This window comes from Ovis canadensis, chromosome 14, assembly GCF_042477335.2.
Source record: "Ovis canadensis isolate MfBH-ARS-UI-01 breed Bighorn chromosome 14, ARS-UI_OviCan_v2, whole genome shotgun sequence".
In the NCBI taxonomy this organism is placed as follows: domain Eukaryota; kingdom Metazoa; phylum Chordata; class Mammalia; order Artiodactyla; family Bovidae; genus Ovis; species Ovis canadensis.
In genome coordinates this window covers 58,636,530-58,660,878 of record NC_091258.1, presented here as the reverse complement: position 1 = coordinate 58,660,878, position 24,349 = coordinate 58,636,530, and the positions used below count along the sequence as shown (strand labels likewise).

Sequence of the window (24,349 nt, the reverse complement as noted above, 5' to 3'; positions counted from 1 at the left end):
AAGATGAATTCCATCCTAAGTGCACTTCTTATGATAAGATCTTGAGGCTCCTCCATCATGATATAGGATCTAAGCTCCCTCCCCCTGAAGCTAGCAGACTTGACTAGGGTGGGAGTGGTGCTAGGTGACTTTCGAGGCTAAGTCATAAAAGGTGATGTACCCGCCTGGCTTGTTCTCTGAGCATGCTCATCTTTGGAGCCCAGGCACCATGCTGTGAGGAAGCCCAAGCAGCCACCTGGAAGGGCCCCCTCTAGGTGTCCTGGCCACTGCCCCAGCTGACAGCCAGCACCAGTTGCAGATATGTCAGTAAGAGAGCCTTCAGAAGACTCCAGCTCCCCCGTGTTTTTTTTTTTGGCCATCACCAATGGCTTCCCAGGTGGTGCTAGTGGTAAAGAACCCGCCTACCAATGCAGGAGACTTAAGAGACTAGGGTTCGATCCCTGGGTCAGGAGGATCGCCTGGGGGAGGGCATGGCAACCCACTCCAATATTCTTGCCTGGAGAATCCCATGGGCAGAGGAGCCTGGCGGGCTACAGTCCATGGGGTTGCAAAGAGTCAGACACGACTGAAGCAACTTGGCGTGCACGCGTGGCAGTGAAAGCACAGAGTCCTACCCACTGGACCGCCAGGACTCCCTTCAGCTCCCTCTCTTCAAGTCACTCCAGACATGAACTGCTCCCACTGAGACCTGGGAGCAAAATTAGTGTTGCTTTAAATGACTGAACTTTAGCCTATTGTTACTGGGCAATAGGTAACTGAAACGCCCTCAGACTCTCACTCGAGGACAATATGCTGAATTTGACTGAATGTCAGGTTGGGGATGAGGACCCTTTGGCTTTGATTAACCATAGGTAAGTTACCTATTTTCCACTAGTTACTATTTTAATCGTGTTTAATTTTTAAAATATTTTTGTTTATTTGGCTGCACTGGGTCTTTGTTGTGGTGCTCAGGCCTCTCTCGTTGCAGTGCCTGGGGGCTTCTGTCTAGTCCCATTGTTCAGGCTTCTCTTGTTGCGGAGCATGGGCTCCAGAGCACGAGGGCCACCCCGCAGCATGTTGGGATCTTAGTTTCCCAACCAGGGGTAGAACCTGTGTCCCCTGCACTGGAAGGTGGATTCTTAACCACTAGACCACCAGATAAGTCCCTGAAGGGAAAGTCGCTGAGTCGTGTCCAACTCTTTGCCACCCCATGGACTATACGGTCCATGGAATTCTCTAGGCCAGAATACTGGAGGGGGTTTCCATTCTCCAGGGGATCTTCCCAACTCAGGGTTCGAACCCAGGTCTCCTGCACTGCAGGTGGATTCTTTACCAGCTGAGCCACAAAGGAAGTCCAAGAATACTGGAGTGGGTAGCCTATCCCTTCTCCAGGGGATCTTCCCAACCCAGGAATTGAACTGGGGTCTCCTGCATTGCAGGTGGATTCTTAACCAACTAAGCTATCAGGGAAGCTGTCAGAGAAGTCCCTGTTAGTTACTATTTTTAAAAGGCAGTCTCATGATAAATTAAGTTCAGTGCTTATAAACTATTAGGAAATCAGCCGTAAATTTTTTTCAGAGAAGTTGGCTTTTTTTTTTGAACTTACCTCTCTGCTATTTAATTCATTTAAAATGCTGTGGCCTCGTGTCGCTTTTCGGCACGTGGAGGGACAAATGGTCCCTCCACAGACCATAGCCAGGGCCAGCATTAGCCCAGGTGTGGACTCTCCTGGGGACTCACAGACCTGAACCTGAATCTGGAGCTGAGGGGAGCTGAGGAGGGGGCTGCTCTGATACCTCACCTCTTGGTCGCCACCCAGAGAGGAACCTGACACCTCCCTAGCCTCCCCCCAGTTCATCTTGTCTTAGCTTGGAATCAGGTCGGGTGCAAGCAAGAAGCCCTGCCTGGTTGGCCAGCCCCCACCCACCCCCAACCCCCGACCGCACGCTGCGGCGACGGTTCTCCGCGCCCCAGGGCTCAGCCAGCCTGGGGCATCTTTCCTGGCTGCGTTTTACAAATGATACTGCAATGATCTTTCAAAATGAAAAGTAGCAAATTAAAGTGATTTTATTGTTTCCTTAAAAAAAAAATAAAAAGCTGTGTTCTTAAATATTCCTCAAGAATAGTCTAGACCCCGAGGGAAGCATAGTTTTAGATATGTTTCTGCAGGTATTTCCCCACTTTTGGGAGGCAGGCTTTCTTCAAGGGCCTCCAATGACCCCCACCTCCTGTTACTGGTGCATTTGTATAATCTCCTTCTTTGAGTGTGGGCCTGATGTCATGACTTGCTTACCAAGAGAATATGGCAAAGCTGACGGAATGATTAGGTTACAAAAAACTGTGACTTCTTTCTTACTAGCAGACTCTCCAATGGCCCCCTTGGCTTGCGTACCCTGATGACGCATGCTGCTGGGGTGGGGAAGAGGAGGACCTGGGGGCAGCCTCTGGTCAACCCCTGTGAGGAAAGACATGAACTTGCAAGTGTCTCCTTCCCGGTTGTGCCAGCCACCTGGTGCCTCACCTTGACTGCAGCCTTGAGAGGGACCCTGAGGAGGGGCCCCAGCTAAGCCCTTGCCTGGAGGCCTGACCCACAGAAACTGGGAGATAATAGGTGTGTGTTGCTCTAAGCTGCTAAGTTGAGGGATAACTTGTTATGCAGCCACTGGTTACAAATAGCCGCTCACATGTCATTTCTTTATCGGGATCCCCAGTCACGTGCAAGCTGCACGTGTGCCTGTGCTGCCTCGCCTCCCCCCGCGAAACACACACAACAGGGTTCTCAGCCCAGTGTGCCAGCCTGTGTTCAAGTGAAGGCAGTATTTCTGTCCCACACTGGCTTCTGGCCTCTTTCTTGGTACCGGTATCTGTGTTTGCTGAGCCTCAGTTCAGTTTAGCCCAATCACTCAGTGGTGTCTGACTCTTTGCGACCTCATGGACTGCAGCATGCCAGGTTTCCCTGTCCATCACCAACTGCTGGAGCTTGCTCAAACTCATGTCTATCGAGTCGGTGTTGCCATCCAATCATCTCATCGTCTTTCGTCCCCTTCTTCTCCTGACTTGAATATTTCCCAGCATCAAGGTCTTTTCTAATGAGTCAGTTCTTTGCATCAGGTGGCCAAAGTATTGGAGTTTCAGCTTCAGCATCAGTCCTTCCAATGAACATTCAGGACTGATTTCCTTTAGGATTGATTGGTTTGATCTCTGGTTTGCTGAGCCTAACTTGGAGCAACTGACTGGGTGCACCACCCCTCCAAATCTCCTCCCCGGGGCCTGGGTCAGATTCTGTCTCAAACGGGTAAGGCCTCAGACACAGGCTCCACCCTGAATACTGCAAACCAAGTCGTCTCCCTCTGGACCAGGAAGAGCTCAGGCTCTGCAAAGCCTGTGGTTTCCTCAGGATACGCTGACTCTTCCTGTGGCAGGAAGAACCACTTCCTCTGAGTCATGAACTTTCTCTCTTTTGAGTTCCTGCCTCTTCTTCTCTGGCAGTTCTGAACTGGGGTCCTCAGGCCAGATGTCACTTTTGCTTCTCAATGTTGCTATCTGAGGAGAGGTCTTACCCAGTACAATTGATAGAGGAATTGATGTAGGAGATAGATGAGCTCCAGGTTAGACATTTACAATTGGCCTCCTATTTACATTTCATGGGGCACCAGGAAGTGGGCTTCGGGCTGGATACTTAACAACTGTTTGCATTTCTTGAGCCAAGAGATAGGTGGGCTCCAGTTAAGGCATTTACAATTAGCCTCCTGTTTGCCCTCTGAAATGGAAGTAACAACAGAAACAGAGTAAATAACCAGTGTTTGTCTCTTGTAAACACCTTAAGGGAATAGTCATGGCAATAGACAAGATAACAGTCATGGCAGGACAAAGAGGGGCAAAACGCTGTTTGAGTAAAGGATTAAGGGATCTCTGCTCCCCCCTCTTTTGGGAAAAGGGAGACACTACACATGCACGGAAAGGCTACTTGTGGGTCAAACATCAGGGAACAATTCCAGGCCATAATGAGTCTTGTTCCTCCCAGAAGCCTTCACTTCGAGATCCATGTTGGCTGAGGGGTGTGTGCCCACTCCAGGGACACGTCAGTTGTGGAAAGTAATTGCCCTGAAGGAGGAAGCACTGTCCTATATAAATGACGTAACCACCTCTTTACAGAGCTCCACCTCACTAGGGGGGACTCCCTCACTCTCTCTCTCTGGGTGTGTATCTCGGCCTTGCTTCTATGTCAGCTAAACAAACTGCTTCTCTATGTGCTCTCCTACTTGTTGTTTTGCTATATATCTAATAATAACCTTTGCATTTACAGGGCTGCCCCGGTGGCTCAGCTGTAAAGAATATGCCTGCAATACAGGAGTCACAGGAGACACTGATTTCTGGGTTGGGAAGATCCCCTGGAGGAGAGCACGGCCACCCACTCCAGTATTCTTGCCTAGAGAATCCCATGGACACAGGAGCCTGGAGGGCTACAGTTTATATTGTCACAAAGAGCTGGACACGACTGAAATGACTGGGCACACATGCACGCATCAGCATTTACCGTTTCTGCCTCCATTATAAATGTATTTTTCACTAGGGGCAAAGGTCTAGGGCATAATAGCTTCTAGCCTCTAGCCCTTGCAGGTCTGGTGGCTAAGATTCCTGGTTCTCATTCAGGCTACCCAGGTTCGATTCCCGGGCAGGGAATTAAGATCTTGCTTCATGCCACTGCTCACTGTTGGCTCGCCAAGATCACAGCTCTTTTATCTTTTTTAATTCAATTTTAATTTTATATTGGAGTATGTTGTTGCTGTTCAGTCACTAAGTCATGTCCAACTCTTTGGGACCCCAAGGACTACAGCACGCTAGGCTTCTCTGTCCTTCACTATCTCCTTGAGTTTGCTCAAACTCGTGTCCACTGAGTCAATGATGCCATCCAACCATCTCACCCTCTCTTGCCCCCTTCTTCTGCTCTCAGTGTTTCCCAGCATCAGTGTCTCTTCCCATCAGGTGGCCAAAGTATTGGAGCTTCAGCATCTGTCCTTCTGATGAAAATTCAGGGTCGAGTTCCTTTAGAACTGACTAGTCCCTTGCTGTCCAAGGGACTCTCAAGAGTCTTCTCTATGCTACAATTCAAAAGTATCAATTCTTCAGTGCTCAGCCTTCTTCATGGTCCAACTCTCACATCTGTACATGATTACTGGAAAAACCATAACTTTGGCTATTGGAGTATATTATAGATGATTTACAATGTTGTATTAGTTTCAGCTGCACAGCAAAGTGATTCAGATATGCATATAACCATTCTGTTTCAGATTCTTTTCCATATAGGTTATTATAGAATATTGAGTAGAGTTCCGAGCTATACAGTAGGTTCTTGTTGATTATCTATTTTATATATAGTCATGTGTATGTGTTAATCCCAATATCCTAATTTATTCCTTCTTTGACTGAAGACTTTTTTGGCCCTGCCCGTGGCATGTGGGATCTTAGTTCCCCAATAAGGGATGGAAACCATGCCCTCTGCAGTGGAAGAGCATGGAGTCTTAGTCTCTGTACGGCCAGGGAATTCCCTGACTGAGGAATAGTTGGAGCAGGCCAGAGGGCAGGAGGAGCAGAAGTGGGTTTCTGCGCTGAGTTTTACTGGGAAAAGAACAACTTGCAGCAAAGCATGCAGCTGGGGCCACTGGAGTATTTCTGCCTGATTGCCCCTCGCCCTCTCTCTGGGCCTACATCTATGTGCTTGTAGTGTGTGACAACACAAGTGGTTTTCCCTACCTTCATACCCCCGATCTTTCCTTTTGTCATCACACATCACATTTTCCATTTGGATTCTGTAAACCAGAATCAAGCACTGCAGACCCAGAAACACAGATTTGCTTTGGTTCTCAACTACTAGAGGAAAGAATAACTTCCCAGGACTTTTGGGTTCACATGTGTGATGGTTTTAAGAATCAGACATAGAAAGTGTTTTCTGTATTCTGGAGCTAGGCATACTTTAGTTACCAACTAGTTACCATCCCACATTATGAAAAAGGATTCAGCAAGACTAGGTAGGTAACCACACTGACACAGTATTGCAGACAGTTGCAGTCAGAGCTGGGGTGTCTTCCCTGCTAGAGGCTCTTACCTGAAGAGAGAGGATGCCAGCAGCTTGCTCATCTTCTGAGAAGTTTCAGTGCTTGTTGCTCCACAGGGAAATACTCTGAGCTTCCCTGTGAGAAATAAGAGAAAAGGGAGGCATGCAGTACATAGGTCTTTGAGAGGCAATAAAGCATCACAGGCAATGGAAAATAATGGTTTCAGGGGAGGACATGTTGAAGGACCTGAGTGCTCATTTTTTTCACCCATTCAACAAATATTTATTGAGTATTACTATGTTTCAGACACTGTCTGAGGCAGTGGAGCTACAGAGGAGGAGAAGACATACAGAGCCCTCATCACAAATCAGGATCCATTCCAGATGCCACAAAGACCTAACCATAAGGCACAGAAACCATAAGATACCATAAGTATGGACGAGCATTTTTAAAAATTAATCTCAGCTTTGGGGTAGTCTTTGTATGATGTCATAAAAATTTTAAATGTTCATGTTTTCAAAAAGAGTGAAATAATGCTATCTGAAGCAACATGGATGGGCCTAGAGATGATCACACTAAGTGAAGCAAGTCAGATAAGAAAGACAAATACCATATAATATCACTTAAATGTGGAATCTAAAATATCATACAAATGAACGTGTCTATGAAACAGGAAGAGATTCACAGATACAGAGATCAGATGCGTAGTTGCCCAGGGGGCAGGTGGGGGGAGGGATAGAGTGGGAGTTTGGGGTTAGCAGATGCAGGCAGATATAGAGGATGGATAAACAACAAGGTCCTACTGTATAGCACAGGGAACTATATTCAATATCCTGTGATATATGATAATGGAAAAGAATATAGGTATAGACTTATCTGAATCACTTTCCAGTACAGTAGAAATTAGCACATTATAAATCAACTGTACTTCAATAAAAATTTTAAAAAGTCTCCCAGTTCAAAGCTCCTAAGATTAAAAACCTAAGTGAAACACCTGGATGTTCTATTCACTCTGATAAGCTTTGGAGCCACCCAGATGGCCATTTGGTGTCTCCTCAATCCCTTGCCTGAAATTTAGTCTATGGCTTTGGCAAAATGAGAAAGAAAAACCAGATCAGTTCCTCAACTGGCATCAGTGAGAAATTTTTACTCCTTCCCTGCAACAAATGGTATCCATTTGCCTCACCTGCCAAAAACAGGTGGTAAAGGTGCGCATGGAAGAGAGTCACATTGGGCAGGACTTCTTTCTCCACTGGCAATTTGATTTTATTAACCCCCTTATCTTATGTTTATAAATATGTCTTTATCATTATGCACAGGTCTCTCATTGGATCAAAGCTTTCCCATGTAAAAGGACCACCATTACTTCTATTGATAAATTTTTGTTAGAATGGTATTTCCCCACCTGGGAATTTCTCCTGCCCTGTCTGTTGAGTGTGCAGGTAGACTATTAAATCTAAAATTGAATAAGAAAAAAAATTTTAATTGAAGAAAATAAAAAGCTGCAAAACTCTTAGAGGAACCTGCCTTCCATAGCCCAACATGTTTCCTGGCTTTGATAACTGATCCTCACCAACAAGGCCACATCAACCCTTGCTCTGAGATGATTACTGGAAGATCCATGAGCATTCTGTACACATACCACTTTGGTCAGTTCAGACTTTCCTAACTATTAAAATGAACTCATTAAGTTATCCATTTACTGATACATGTCACCAAATTAATGATGCTTTTCCACCTGTCCTCCCATCTAAACTAGCCCACACATAGAAAGATTTGATTCTCTGGAAACGGCACTATCAAAGATTAACCTTGAGGAACTTCTCTTGGTGGTCCAGTGGCTAAGACTCTGTGCTCCAGATGCAGGGGAGCCAGATTCAATCCCTGGTCAAGGAACTATTACTAGATCCCACGTGCTGCAACTAAGACCCAGCACAGCCAAATAAAAAATACTTAAAAAAACAACAAAAACCCAAAGGTTATTCTTAAATGTCATTGAAAGGGTTCATATCTGCGTTTTAATTCCCCTACTTGCAAACAACAGCACTGTAAATCAGACACTTTACCCCTACAGTTTTCTTGGAATATCCTCTGTCCACAGTCACTCTTGTAAACTCCAAGAGAGCTCAGATTTATTTGTAATTAATAATAGGCTTTATGTTTTTTAGAATAGTTTTAGATTTACGGGAAAAAATGAGCAGGTAGTACAGGAGATTTCTCTATACTTCTTCCCTGCACACATAACATCTTACATTATATGGTATGCTTGTTACAGTGAATGAGCCATTATTGATACGCTATTACTAACTGAAGCCCATGGTTTATTCAGATTTCCTGTTTCTAATCCAATGCACTTTTTGTGTCTCAGACTCCTATCCAGAATACCATATTACATTTAGCGGTCATGTCTCCCTAGGCTCTTCTTAGCCGTGACAATAACTCACTTCTGTTGTTTTTGATGACCTTAACAGTTTTGAGTAGTACTGGTCAAGTGTAGTGTAGGGTGTGCCTCTGTGAGAATTGATCTTGTGATTTTCTCATGATTAGACTGAGTTGATGGGATTTGGGGAAGAAGAACATAGAGGTAAAGGGTCATTTTCCCCACATCATACCAAAGGTACTGTGGTATTATATAATAAGAAATACATTTGGTCTTGTCTCTGGTTCCTGTAAAAAGCTTCCAGAGCCCTCGGAATTTCCTGAGTAATGGAATTATCTTTGTTATTCATCAGTTCACTTCAGTCCAGTTGCTCAGTCATGTTTGACTCTTTGTGACCCTATGGACTGCAGCACGCCAGGCCTCCCTGTCCATCACCAACTCCTGGAGTTTGCTCAAACTCATGTCCATTTAGTCGGTGATGCCATCCAACTATCTCATCCTCTGTCGTCCCCTTCTCCTTCCACCTTCAGTCTTTCCCAGCATCAGGGTCTTTCCAAATGAGTCAGCCCTTAGCATCAGGTGGCCAAAGTATTGGAGTTTCAGCTTCAGCATCAGTCCTTCCAATGAATATTCAGGACTAATTTCCTTTAGAATGGACTGGTTAGATCTCCTTGCTGTCCAAGGGATTCTCAAGAGTCTTCTCCAACACCACAGTTCAAAAGCATCAATTCTTCGGCACTCAGCTTTCTTTATAGTCCAACTCTCACATCCATACATGACTACTGGAAAAACCATAGCCTTGACTAGGCAGACTTTTGTTGGCAAAGTAGTGTCTCTGCTTTTTAATATGCCGTCTAGGTTGGTCATAACTTTCCTTCCAAGGAGTAAGCGTCTTTTAATTTCATGGCTGCAGTCACCATCTGCAGTGATTTTGGAGCTAAGGAGACACTTTTGAGCACACCTGAGTTTCTGCTAACAAGGTGACTTAAGGTAAGTTCCCTACAAAGGCTTAGGATGGTACTGATCACCAGAAAGATAAGTGGTTTAAGGCTGGAAATTTCAGCTTCATCCATCAACCTCTGGGAAGGAAAAATGAGGGGAAATTGTGGTGGCTTGGAGAGTACAGAATAAATTCTGTAAAAACTCTTGAACAACAATATTTGATGAAATTCCAGGTTGGTGAACTCATCCACATGCCAGGAAGGTGTCACATTCCAATTTCATAGGAACAGAAGCTCCTGCACTTGGGACACTTCCAGACCTCTGTGTATCTCTTCATCTGACTGTTCATCTGTAGCCTTTCTAATAGCCTTTGTAATAAACTGGGACATGTAAGTAAGTTTCCCAGGTGCCACTAGTGGTAAAGAACCCACCTGTTAATGCAGGACACATGAGAAATGTGGGTTCAATCCCTGGTTCAGGAAGATCCCCTGGAGGAGGGCATGGCAACCTACTCTAGTATTCTTGCCTGAAGAATCCCATGGACAGAGGAGACTGGCGGTCTACAGTCTATGCGTCCAAAGAGTCAGACACAACTGAAGCAACTTGGGACACATCAGTAAATGTGTGAGTTCCATGAGCCATTCTAACAGACGCTCAAATCCAAGTAGGGAGTTGTAACTTCTGATTTATACTCAGCTGGTTAGAAGCACAGGGGATAATTTGGACACACAAATTGGTGTCTGAAGTGGGGGCATTCTTGTGAGTCTGAACACTTAACCTGTGGGATTTGATGCTATCTCCAGGTAGACAGTGTCAGAATTGAGCTAAATGTGTAGAGCACCCAATCAGTCTGTTGAGAACTGGGAAATGGCTTGGTGGTGTTGGAAAACACACATCAGAACTCAAAGTGCATGCTATCAACTATCCCGGCTTTGCCCAACCTCGGCAACTTGTAAGACTGATAATGAAATAAATCATGATAAACCTAAAAAACAAATTCATGAGTAGAATACACATTCTTTTCAAGCTTCCAAACAACCAAGATAGATCACATCCTGGGCCATAAAAGAGAGCTTAAAAATTTTAAAGACTCAAATTTAAAAAGAAATCATGCAATGTATGCCCTCAGACCACAACAGAATTTAACTAGAAGTCATCAACAGAAACATAGTTGGAAAATCCTGAAATAATTAGAGATTAAACAATGCAATTTTAAATAACATGCAGATAAGAAAGTATATCTCGAGAAACTAAAATGTATTTTGAACTAAATGAAAATAGAAATATATCAAAATTTGTGGGATGCATTGAAGGCAGTGCTTAAAATTTTATAACATTTAATTTATACATTAGAAAAAAACAAATACTTAAAAGTCAGTTTAGCTTTCACTCTAGGGGTAAAAAAAAAAAAACAAACAAAACAAATCAAAAGCAAAGAAAGCAGAAGAATGGGACCTCCCTGGTGGTCCAGTGGTTAAGAATCTATCTACCAATGCAGGGGATACAGGTTTGATCCCTGGTTCAGGAAGATCCCACACACCATGTAGCAGCTCAACTTGTGTACCACAACTATGGAGCCCACGGGTCTGCATGCCTGGAGCCTGTGCTCCACAACAAGAGACATCTGCACTCCACAATGAAGACCCAGTGAAGCCAAATAAACAAATTGAATAATTTTTTTTTAATAGGAAGGAAGTTCAAGAAGGGGAGGATATGGGTATACCTATGGCTGATTAATGTTGTATGGCAGAAAGCAACACAACATTGTAAAGCGATTATCTTCCAATTAAATATATTTTTAAAAAAAGAAATGACTGTGTCTGGCTTTAAAAAAAAAGCAAAGTAAGCAGAAAAAAACAAAAACAAAAACAAAAAAATCACCAGAGCAGAAATCAGTGAAATTGAAAGCAAAATTAATAGACAAAATCGACAAAACTAAAAGCTGACTCTTTTGAAAAGATTGACAAAATTGATAGCCAGGCAAACTTTATTAGTCTGCTCATGTTGCCATACCAAAATAACACAGAGTGAGTGACTGTACCAAAATAACAACAGAGTGAGTGACTGTACCAAAATAACACAGAGTGAGTGACCTAAAGAACAGAAATTTATTTTCTCAGTTCAGAACAGAGTTTGTTTTCTCAGAACTAAGAGAAAGTTATTTTCTTTTAGTTTTGGAGGCTAAAAGTCCAAGATCAAGGTGCCATCAGAGTTGGTTTCTGGTGAGACTTCCTTTCCTGACTTGTACATGGCTTCCTCCTTGCTGTTTTCTCACATGGTATTTCTTCCATGTGCTTGTGGAAAGAAAGTTATCTCTGGTGTCTCTTTCTCTTCTAATAAGAACACTGATCCTATCAGGCTAGTGCTCCACCTATATGACCTCATTTAATCTTAATTATCTCCCTAACAGCCCTATCTCTCAATACAGTCACTTTGGGGTCTAGAGCTTCAACATATAAATTTTGGGTGCAGGGGGACACCATTCTGTTCATCAAAATAAACAAACTAAAAAAAAAAAAAAGACACAGATTACTAATTCAGAAATGAAGGAGAGACTATTCACTACGGATCCCATGGTCATTACAAGGATCATAAGGTAATATTATGAACAACTCTGTGCCCATGAAAATTTGACAACCTATATGAAAGGGACCAGTTGCTTGAAAGACATAATCTTTTAAAACTTTCAAAACTCACACAATGGGCTGTGTAACTTAGATAACTCAATTAGATCTACATCTATTAAAGAAATTGAATCAAGAATTAATAACCTTTCAGACTTCCATAGTAGTCCAGTGGTTAGGAACCTGCCTGCCAGTGCAAGAGACACAGGTTTGATCCCTGGTCTGGGAAGATTCCACATGCCTTGGAGCGACTAAGCCCATGCTCCACAACATAAGAAGCCATTGCAATGAGAAGCCCTTGCACCACAATTAGAGAGTAGCACTCCTCCTCACTGCAACTAGAGAAAGCCTGAGCCACAACAAAGACTCAGCACAATCAAAAATATATACACTAAATAAATTTTTTTAAAGTAATAATCTTTCAAATCAGACAACAACAAAAATAAAAAGCAAATCTAGATGCACTCACTGCTGAATTCTACCAAACATTTAAGGAAGAAATTATACCAGTTCTCTAAAATTTCTTCCATTAGATAGAGGTAGAGGGAATATCTCTTAACTCATCCTAAGGGTTAGCTTTCCCTTAATGTCGAAACCAGACAAAGACATTACAAAACCAATTATAGACCAATACTATGAAAACAGATATAAAACTTCTCAAAAAATTATCAAATGGGATGCAACAATATATAAAAAGAATTATATGCATGGTCAAGTGGTCATACACTGCTGGTTCACTACTGGAAAATTAATATAATCAATCTCATCAACAGGTTAAAGGAGAAAAATCACATGATCATATCAATAGATGCAAAAAATGCATTTGATAAAAATATAACACCCATTCAGGATTTTTAAAAAAATCTCAGCATCTAGGAACAGAGAGGAATTTCCTTAATTTGATAAATAACATCTTAAACATTGCTTTATCTTAATGTCAAAACTTATAGCTAGGGCTTCCCTGGTGGTCCAGCGATTAAGAATCTGCCTTGCAATGCAGATGTCAGCAGGCATTGGTTCGATCCCTGGTCCAGGCAGATCCCACATGCTACAGGGCACCTAAGCCTGTGTGCCACAACTCCTGAAACCCACGTGCCCTAGAGTCTGTGCTCTGCAACAAGAGAAGCCACCACAATGAGGGCATATGCACCACAATTAGAAAGTAGCCTCCACTCTCCAAAACTGGAGAAAGCCCTTGTGCAGCAATGAAAACCCAGCACAGCCAAAAATAAATAAATGAAAAAAAAAATTTTTTTTAACTTAGCAAACAACACCCCCCCCCCCCAAACCCTATAGCTAACAACTTACTTAATGTTGAGAAAATAGATTCCTTCCCACTAAGACAGGAATAAGGCAAGGATATCCCCTCACATCAATCCTAGCAAGGCACATGGTTAATACACAAAACATACAAAAATAAATTGCTTTCCTATAAACTTCATGGGGTTGCAAAGAGTCAGACACGACTGAGCAACTGAACTGAACTGAAACTAGAAATGAACAATTGGAATTTTAAATGAAAATGAATACCATTTTTATTAGCACCAAGAAAAATGAAATAGATATCAATCTAGCAAAATATGTACAAGATCTACATGAGGAAAACTGCAGAACTCTGATGAAAGAAATCAAAGAAGAAATAAACAAATGTAGGGCCATGCCATGTTCATGGCTAGGAAGACTCAATTTTGTCAAGATGTCAGTTCTTCCCAACTTGATATATAGATTTAAAATTGCACATCTCAGATTGGGACATTAACTCACTGTCTTTTAATTGATATCACACACCTCAGCTCAGGACTTAATGAAACTCAGGTTCTGTATATCTCATCCTAGAAAGAATTCAGTGAGAGACAAAGTGATAGGTAAAAAGTGGATTTATTTAGAGAGATACACATTCCAAAGACAGAATGCAGTCATCTCAAAAGGTGAGAATGGCTTTGGGAGGAACACAGTCCATAGACAGAGCGTGAGCCATCTCAGAAAGCAAGAGGCCCTCAAATGTGGGGTGATTAGTTAGTGCATAAAGGCTGGGTAATTTCATAGGCTAATGAGAGGAAATGAGTTGACATGACCGACCAATGGACATGAGTTTGAGAAAGCTCCAGAAGTTGGTGATGAACAGTGAAGCCTGGTGTGCTGCAGTCCAAGGGGTCGCAAAGAGTTGGACATGACAGAGCGACTGAATTGAATGAGTGAGAGGATTATTCCACCTCTCTGGAAATAATCCTTTCTGGGAGAAGGGGTAAAGATTTCCAGGATTTGGGCCACCACCCACTTTTTGATCTTTTACAGTCAGTCTTGGAACTGTCACAATGTTGTTGCTCAGTCGCCAAGTCATGTTTGACACTTTGTGACCCCACGGACTGCAGCATTCCAGGATTCCCTGTTCTTCACTATCTCCACAAGTTTGCTAAAACTCACGTCCATTGAGTTGGTGATGCCATCCAACCATCTCATCTTCTGTCACCCCCTTTTCCTCCTGCCCTCAATCTTTCCCAGCATCAGGGTCTTTTCTAATGAGTTGGCTCTTCACATCAGGTGGCCAAAGTATTGAAGCTTCAGCTTCAGCATCAGTCCTTCCAATAAATATTCAGGGACTTCCCTTAGGATTGACTGATTTGATCTTGTTGTCCAAGGGACTCTCAGCAATCTTCTCCACACCACAATTCAAAAGTATTAGTTCTTCAGTGCTCAGCCTTCTTTATGGTCCAACTCTCATATCCGTACATGACTACTGGAAAAACAAAGCTTCAACTCCATGGACCTTTGTTGGCAAAGTGATGTCTCTGTTTTTTAATACGCTGTCTAGGTTTGGTATAGCTTTTCTTCCAAGGAGCAAGCGTCTTTTAATTTCAAGGCTGCAGTCACCATTTGCAGTGATTTTGGAGCCCAAGAGTATAAAATCTGTCACTGTTTCCACTTTCCCCCCATCTATTTGCTGTGAAGTGATAGGACCAGATGCCATAATCTTAGTTTTTTGAATGTTGAGTTTTAAGCCAGGTTTTCAGTCTCCTCTTTTACCCTCATCAAGAGACTCTTTAGTTCCTCTTTATTTTCTGCCATTAGGGTTGCATCATCTGCATATCCGAGATTATTGATATTTCTCCTGGCAATCTTGATTCCAGGTTGGGATTCATCCAGCCTGGCATTTTGCATGATGTACTCTGAATATAAGTTAAATAAGAAGGGTGATAATGTACAGCCTTGATGAACTCCTTTCTCAATATTGGCTCAGTCCATTGTTCCATGTCCAGTTCCAACTGTTGTTTCTTGACCTGCATGCCGGTTTCTCAGGTTTCTAATTTCTTTAAAAATGTTCTAGTTTGTTGGGATCCACATAAAGGTTTTAGCATAGTCAATGAAGCAGAATTAGATGTTTTCTGGCATTCCCTTGCTTTTTCCATGATGTAGTGGGTGTTGGCATTTTGATCTCTTGTTCCTCTGCCTTTTCTAAATCCAGCTTGGACATCTGGAAGTTCTCGCTTCATGTACTGCTGAAGCCTAGTTTGAAAGATTTTTAGTATACCTTTGCTAACATGTGCAATGAGTGCAGTTATATGGTTTGGACATTCTTTGGCATTGCCTTTCTATGGGATGGAAATGAAAACTGACTTTTCCAGTATTGTGGCCACTGCTGAGTTTTTAAAATTTGCTGACTTAGTGAGTGCAGCACTTTGATAGCATCATCTTTTAGGATCTGAAACAGCTCACTGGAATTCTATCACCTCTATTAGCTTTGTCTGCAGTCATGCTTTCTAAGGCCCACTTGACTTCACACTCTAGGATGTCTGGCTCTGTGTTGAGTGACCACACCGTCATGGTTATCCAGGTAATTAAGATTTTTTTTTTGTATATTTCTCTGTGTATTCTCGCTACCTCTTCTTAATCTCTTCTCAGTTGTGGATGTGTCTGGTGGTGAAAGTAAAGTCCAATGCTGTAAAGAACAATATTGCATAGGAACCTGGAATGTTAAGTCCAGGAATCCAGGTAAATTGAGCATGGTCAAGCAGGAGGTTGCAAGAGTGAACATTGGCATTTTAGGAATCAGTGAACTAAAATGGATGGAAATGGATGGAAATGGATGAATTTAATTCAGATGACCATATATCGACTACTCAGGGCAAGAATCCCTTAAAAGAAATGGAGCAGCCTTCATAATCAACCAGAGTCTAAAATGCAGTACCTGGGTGCAATCTCAAAAATGACAGAATGATCTTGGTTCGTTTCCAAGGCAAACCATTCAACATCATAGTAATCCAAGTCTATGCCCCACAATTAATGCCAAAGAAGCTGAAGTTGAATGGTTCTATGAAGACCTACAACACCTTCTAGAATTAACACCAAAAAAAGACGTCCTTTTCATGATAGTGGATTGGAATGCAAATGTAGGAAGTCTAGAGACACCTGGAATAACAAGCAAGTTTCACTTTGGGGTACAAAATGAAGGAAGGCAAAGTCTAACAGAATTTTGCCAAGAGAACACACTGATCATAGCAAACACCCTCTTCTAATATCACAAGAGATGACTTTACACATGGACATCACCAGATGGTCAATACCAAAATCAGATTGATTATATTCTTTGCAGCCAAAGATGGAGAAGCTCTATATAGTCAGCAAAAACAATACCTGGAACTGACTGTGGCTCAGATTATCAGCTCCTTATTGCAAAATTCAGGCTTAAATGGAAGGATTTAAGGCCATTCACGTATGACCTAGATCAAGTCCCTTATGATTATATAATGGAGGTGACAGGCATATTCAAGGGATTAGATCTGGTAGATAGAGTGCCTGAAGAAATATGGAGAGGTTCATAACATTGTACAGGACATGGCAACCAAAACCATCCCCAAGAAAAAGAAATGCAACGAGGCAAAATGGTTGTCTAAGGGGACTTTACAAATAGCTGAGAAAAGAAAGAGAAAGGAAAGGCAATACAGAAAGGGAAAGACATATCCAACTGAATGCAGAGTTCCAGAGAATGGCAAGGAGAGATTAGAAAGCCTTCTTTAGTGAACAATGCAAAAAAATACAGGAAAACAATAGAATGGGAAAGACTAGAAATCAAGGTATAGTTTGCTGACCAAGAACTTGAGTTTTTAACGAATTCCTAGGTGATACTGACATTACCATTTTGAGAAGCACTGAATCGAAGCAACTTTAAATATTAATGTTGTAGGAAGGGGGACCCCTTCCAGGGCCCGAAACTGGGCTCTTGTCTAACACTCGGAAATGAACTGTCCGAGGAGACACATGTGCTGACAAAGCAAGAGATTTTACTGGGACAGGGCACCAGGGTGGACAGCAGTAGGGTAAGAGAACCCAGGAGAACTGCTCAGCCACGTGGCTCAGTCTCGGGTTTTATGGTGATGGGATTAGTTTCCGGGTGGTCTTTGGCCAATCATTCTAATTCAGTCTTTCCTGGTGGCACACGCATTGTTCAGCCAAGATGGATGCTAGCGAGAGGGATTCTGGGAAGTGGATGGACACGTGGTGTCTCCTTTAGACCTTTCCTGAACTCTGCCGGTTGGTGGTGGCTTATTAGTTCCATATTCCTTATCAGGATCTCTTGTCATAAAACAACTCATGCAAATAGTTACTATGGTGCCTGGCCAGGGTGGGTGGTTTCAGTCAGTGTGCTTCCCCTAACAACTCCCCTCTGAGAGACTTCATACTCAAGATACTTCTTGGGAATTGGGGCAGAGGTCTGTTTCTTCTATAACTTCTTCTGTGCATGGGCGTAGGCCTGCCTAGCAGAGCAGAAGTCTCTCTCTACCTGATCTAAGTCAAGGCATTTTTTTTTTTTTTTGCCTGAAACCAGCATTCACCCTTGTAATAACAGCAGTTTAGTTTGAAACTGTTGGCCCCTCTCAGAGATGAAATAGATAGGGGCCAAACAGGAGACCTAACAGGATGGTCATCTCTGGTCTCCAGAAACAGAAGGCAATATTTGGGTTGAGGGTTGCAGGGTTTGTGACCCTTTATGATTGGTTGGTGGTGAGGCAACAGAGCTGTGCTTCAGGAATCTTGTGTTAGTCTGAAGTTACCATCCTCCACCTGGGTGGGGCCTCAAAGACATTGTTATTCATATTTCTTTGAGTAGGAACCAGGACTCTGTCTGGAGGCCGTACCAACCTTTGATTGTTTCTCCTGCTTCTGTATCCCCTCCCTTCCCTGGTTAGCAATTGTTTGAATCCACACTTTGGAACTCCAGGAAGGTCAGGGAGGCTGAATGAAGCCTATATCCTACAGACAAGAAATGGAGAACACAGAACAGATCTCTACTCCAGAGCCCCATAGAGTTCTACTCAGTTTTAATTTAGGGAACTAGGCAACCATGACTGTGATAACTTCCTGTCAAAATGGAGCATAGGACTGCCTCAGCTTGGAGTATAGACACTGAATTGGAAGTATTTCTGAGTTCCAAGTTCTAGATCTGAGTCTTGTATGATTAAAATCTCAATCCCTTGGTCTGCCATTTTGGTGTAACAGACCCAACTAGAAGTAGCTGGAGGAGTGATAACTGGTATTTAGTAGACAAAATAAATCTCATTTCTTTTTAGGAGAATAGGCCTGAAACCCAGTCTGGACCTGGCACTTGAGGGAGACTTGTAGCCAGGTAGCCAGTTGTTGCCTAGTTTCATAAAAAGCAAGGTTACTAGCTTCCAGCAGACATTGTTTTGAGAATGGTGGCATCCAAGCCTGATACAACTCAGAAAACTCAAGTGTTTAGCAATACAAGGTCTAATCTGAAAGTACACCCATAGCATCACCTAGTTATTTCCCAGGATATCTGAACCATAGCTACTCTATTTTGACTTTTAATTGTAAACTTTTCCTTAATAGTCAAAGCAGATTTCACCGTTAATGACGTCAGTGTTTCTCTAGGTATGAGAAGATACAAGAATTGGGACTCATAAAGTCTTCTCCTGAAAAGATATAACTATCTGGTCTGTTATGCCAGTTTTTCCCAGAGCACAGAGTGCCTTATTCTTGATTTTCACCCTGAAGTCCTTTCAGGGGCGTTGAAAGTCAGCAGTTGCAGCGGCCATGAGTTAATCTTTGTAGATGCAGATGGCGAGCGTCAGTCTTCAGTTGGCAGGGCTCCTTTTTACTCATAAACTTGACCATGATTTTGAGGGGGGCCTTTCATGACCATTTTATCCCATGGTTCTGAGAGTGTCCATTCTCAGGTTTGACAAAGATTTTGTTGACAGGCCACTCAATGTGCTGTTACTGGACTAGGCCATAAAACAGTATCCAAAAATTCTCTGGACCACCTGTCTTACTAGCCTCTTGGTCCAGGAAAATATTCCCTCTTGTTGCTTCTTCCCATATCTAGAGTTACACTGTTACCATCATCATCTCATATGGGACTATATATTATTCTATTAGAGGCCTCACACACACATTTGATGGTGTAAGAAACAGTAATTTTGTAAAGCAGGTGAAATACAAATAACATAGCCAGCAGTATTAGTAAAGTCACAAGAAAGACTTAAGTTAGGAAATTATATATTGGCATCGTCTATAATGCACATAGCCCCGTTTTCTTGTGTTACTAGACTGATTGTCCTTAGTATGATTTAATTGTTTCCAAACACAAGCTGGAATCAAGATTGCCGGGAGAAAAATCAATAACCTCAGATATGCAGATGACACCACCCTTATGGCAGAAAGTGAAGAGGAACTAAAAAGCCTCTTGATGAAAGTAAAAGAGGAGAGTGAAAAAGTTGGCTTAAAGCTCAACATTCAGAAAATGAAGATCATGGCATCTGGTCCCATCACTCCACAGGAAATAGATGGAGAAACAGTGGAAACAGTGTCAGACTTTATTTCTGGGGGCTCCAAAATCACTGCAGATGGTGACTGCAGCCATAAAATTAAAAGACGCTTACTCCTTGGAAGAAAAGTTATGGCCAACCTAGATAGCATATTCAAAAGCAGAGACATTACTTTGCCGACTAAGGTCCGTCTAGTCAAGGCTATGGTTCCTCCAGTAGTCATGTATGGATATGAGAGTTGGACTATGAAGAAAGCTGAGCGCCGAAGAATTGATGCTTTTGAACTGTGGTGCTGGAGAAGACTCTTGAGAGTCCCTTGGACTGCAAGGAGATCCAACCAGTCCATCCTGAAAGAGATCAACCCTGGGATTTCTTTTTAAGGAATAATGCTAAAGCTGAAACTCCAGTACTTTGGCCACCTCATGTGAAGAGTTGACTCATTGGAAAATACTTTGATGCTGGGAGGGATTGGGGGCAGGAGAAGGGGACAACCGAGGATGGGATGGCTGGATGGCATCACTGACTTGATGGATGTGAGTCTGAGTGAACTCCGGGAGTTGGTGATGGACAGGGATGCCTGGCGTGCTGCGATTCATGGGGTCGCAAAGAGTCAGACACGACTGAGTGACTGAACTGAACAGAACTGAACTGAACACAGAGGAGACTTTAAACCTAAATTACCATAGCCTGGTGTTATCCATATAAATCCATCCCATAACTGTGGGAGATGTTTTCCTCCTTTGGTGAAACTTTTCTTGTTGCTCTGATTGAGCTTGAGTAATAGAAAAAAGCTCAAATTTATGGCCAGAGTCAGAGCAGGCATTATTAATTGGCCCAGTGAAGGGATCTCATCTAGCAATATCACAGTAATCTGAATATGACTATAATTTTTTTTTAAGTAAAATTTCTCAGGGCCAACCAGTTAGAGTCTTGTAGTAGAGAAATTTAACAAGGTAACTCAGAACTAGACACAGGTAATTGGCCAGAAACCCAACAATTGAATTGATTTCTAAAACTAGCATAGAATCAGGCCTATGATAGAAAAGCATTTGATTTATATGCAAAGGTCTAAGAAGTCAAGAAAACATAAAAGATCATACGAATCAGGTCCAGCATCTTGGGCAAGCTGTCTACCTCTGATGTCGTTGTCTTATCCTGGTGTAATGTAGTTTCTCCTGCTTGAGCATCATTTTAAGGTGAGATCAGGTCAGCTGTCTTCTCTATAGACCAATCCAGTGTAGGGGCCTTTGGAAGTGGAATTAATCTAAGAGTTAATTTCCCTTCAGTTTTATTGTGCATGAGCTAGTTAAGAGTACCTGGTAAAAAAATCCTTCCATTCAGGTTGGAGACAGTCCCTTAAATTATGTCTTTTTCCAGTCCTGGTTGCAGGTCATGAGGCATCTGCTCTTCATCCAAAGAGAGATTACTGAGATAAGCTTCAGAAACAAACTTAGGGTGTTCTTTAAGAATTCAATTAAATTTTACATTAATATCACATAACAGCAAAGAACTATCTAAGAGATGAGTCTTACTAGATGCAGACCTCCATTAACAAACTGGGATTTAACATTTTTTGAAATATCTTTTTCCCCCTAGAGTTACCCTCATTTTTATCAAATATAACCAAATTAAGGCTAGTTTGTTTGCAAAACAGGTCTGTTCTCACTAATTTTGGTCTGATGATTTATATAACCATAATTGATTATAGACTTTTTATTTTGCTGAAACATTTATAGAGTCTCAGACTGACCTTTTAAAATAAAACAGGGCTGGGAAACTCACACCAAAGGCTTATCACAGATTTTGCCTAACAAATCTAGGTGAATTCTTCCCTTTTTAAGGTCTCAAAAACTTCTTGAGATTTTTGAACCCATGGAGATAACCTTCCTAACTCATCTGATAAACTTACTGGAAACCTAAGAATTTCCAATTTTTAGAGGAGCCAGAGAGAGAATATAATTGTTTTGTTTATAACATTTAATTTTACCAAAGTATTGTCATAATTAGTTTGAGAGGAAGGTTTTCCCTACTCCCTGAAAACATAAGATTCAAACCCATAATTTTTCAGATAGAAACCATAAAAGTTATAAGCATATTCACTGGTTCATTCAGTCCTTCTCTTAACTTTTGTGTAGTCATCAGGTTTTCCATTAGAATACTAGGACATATCAGAATGTTAAGAACTCCATATAATTTCTAGGATATCTGTATTAGTAATTTTACCATACACTATAACATGAGTGGATTTATTACTCATTTGATAATCTTTTTCATGTAATTTAACCAACCAAATAAACAAAGTTTAATATCTCTCTTTGGGATGTTTCAGGGGCCCTCTGAAGCACCCTAAAGTTAGCTAGAGGTCAAAGGAACTTCAAAAGAATTCGATTTAGGAAGTTTTATCAGAAAGATCCATTAAAGGCGTTTAGAACATTTGGTCAGATTTAGTCAATGTTGATGGTGTATCATTTAGCTCATGGATATGTCACAATGGATGTAAATACCAAGGCTCAAGGTCTAGCGAAAGTCAGCTCCACCATCTTGGACTTAATTGGCTCTAACCAGTTTTCTTATGGCTGTGTCATTCCTAACAAAATCAATTTTGTAATCCATTTTAGAAAATCCTGATCATGCATAACTCTTTTTGGTATTTTTCATACCTTTTTTTTTTTTTTTTTACTGCAAACACACTTCCTACTTTCCTTTAGCAACTAAGAACTACTTTTATATTAGCATTTTATAGATTGGTGAGCATAAATACCAGTGATAATTTCTAAAACCCTTGCTTTCTTAGAACATTTTAGGATGGCACCAAACATTATTCATTTATAGTCCCAAATCTCTTTAGTTTCTCTGTAAAAGGAAATCAGTGTTTAGTAGTAAATGTTTCAAAATCTTATTTTATTTGGAAATGACCTAACTATTCAATAGACTTCCAACACTTAGCACACCCCTTAGAAATTTAAGTTATGCCAATCTGGAGAGACTATTTTAGACAGATATTTCTAAAGAATAATTATTAATAGAGTTTATATAAAAGCTCATATCTCATTTACATTTTATAGAAGTTTCTTCACTCGAGGTAATTTCCTTGTTGACAAACCTGTAACAGATATAATATTTAACTTATATTAAACCTAGTACAATGAAAATATCTACTTAATGTTAATTACTCTAAGATAATGTCTATATTAGATAGGTCAACAAACAAACATTAATATCAGGTATTTAATACTGAATATTTCCCAGTTCACATGAACCTCGAATTTATTGTTTAATTTAGAATTATTGATTTGTAAGCGCTTACCTTTTCTTAAGCCAAATAGAGCTCATTTACAAATTAACCTCAAAAATATTACCCAGAGACAAAGACATACCAAGACATATTTAGATAGAAACAGTGCAGGATCTAGCTTCACTTTCTATGTTTAGTCATGAATTAGATATTACAATATAAAATTTACTAGTTTATAAAAAGTTTGAAATAAATAAAAAATTTAAAGTCTTTTCCCCCTTTTCCTGTCTCAGGAGTTAGAGATGGTCTAAATAAGTGTTCCTGAGAGCCCTGGTTTAATCAAGTTCTAACAAAGCAGGTCTAAACCAAATGGTGACCAGACAAAGCAAAATGGCCATCAAAAATCACAACACAGAACAGAGTTAAAACATACACATATAAACCTGGCAGTCCTCATCAGACACTCCCTTAAATACAAGAATACAGTCTCTCAGAAAATCTCCTATAGAGACACAGAACTTCAGATCCAAGTACTAACAGCAAAGATTTCAAAGGGAGGAAAGGAAGCCAGGTTGAAAAGAAGGGGGAGGAGGCAGGAGAGGGTGAAAGGGGTGGCCTTACAGATGTCTCCTGCCACCTACAGATACCCAGGCATTATGGGACTTTACCTTGGGCCTCCAGAGAAGGGAGGACTAGAACTCGGCCCTACCAGAAATCAGACCAGACCAGAACTAGAATTCGAGTTCTCTGCCAAGAGGAGGTGATCAGTCTCCAATCCTCAGCTCAGGCTGAGGGCCCTTCCTGCTTCCAGGACCGGGGGACTAGAAAGGATAGGAAGGGTTAAGGAGAGGAAAGAGAGAGGGAAGGGGAGAGAGGTCAATTAAGTCTCTTGTTCCTTACCCGGTCGGGGCACTCTGGCCAGTTGTCCACGTCAGGAGGAGACCAGGGACAAAAGTTGCAGCCACTGGGTCTGGTCCATTGGCAGGCAAGCTGGCCCCTGAGTACCCCGAGTGGTCAGGATGTCAGTCGCAAATCCCACCTGAGTCGCTGTTTGTTGTAGGAAGGGGGACCCCTTCCAGGGCCCGAAACTGGGCTCTTGTCTAACACTCAGAAATGAATTGTCCGAGGAGACACATGTGCTGACAAAGCAAGAGATTTTATTGGGACAGGGGACCCAAGTGGACAGCAGTAGAGTAAGGGAACCCAGGAGAACTGCTCAGCCGCGTGGCTCGCAGTCTCGGGTGTTATGGTGATGGGATTAGTTTCCGGGTGGTCTTTGGCCAATCATTCTAATTCAGTCTTTCCCGGTGGCGCACGCATAGCTCAGCCAAGATGGATGCTAGCTG

The 24,349-nt window shown here is 41.9% G+C and overlaps 1 long non-coding RNA gene across 1 annotated transcript; it reads right to left on the bottom strand.

The window, feature by feature from the left end:
• Positions 1 to 2,013: 2,013 nt before the first annotated feature.
• Positions 2,014 to 23,947, bottom strand: LOC138418829 (uncharacterized). Its single transcript, XR_011248739.1, has 5 exons — positions 23,904 to 23,947; positions 22,825 to 22,871; positions 20,903 to 21,013; positions 6,086 to 6,170; positions 2,014 to 3,739 (listed from the first exon to the last, which is right to left on the bottom strand). It is a non-coding gene; the product is annotated as an uncharacterized lncRNA (long non-coding RNA).
• Positions 23,948 to 24,349: the final 402 nt, after the last annotated feature.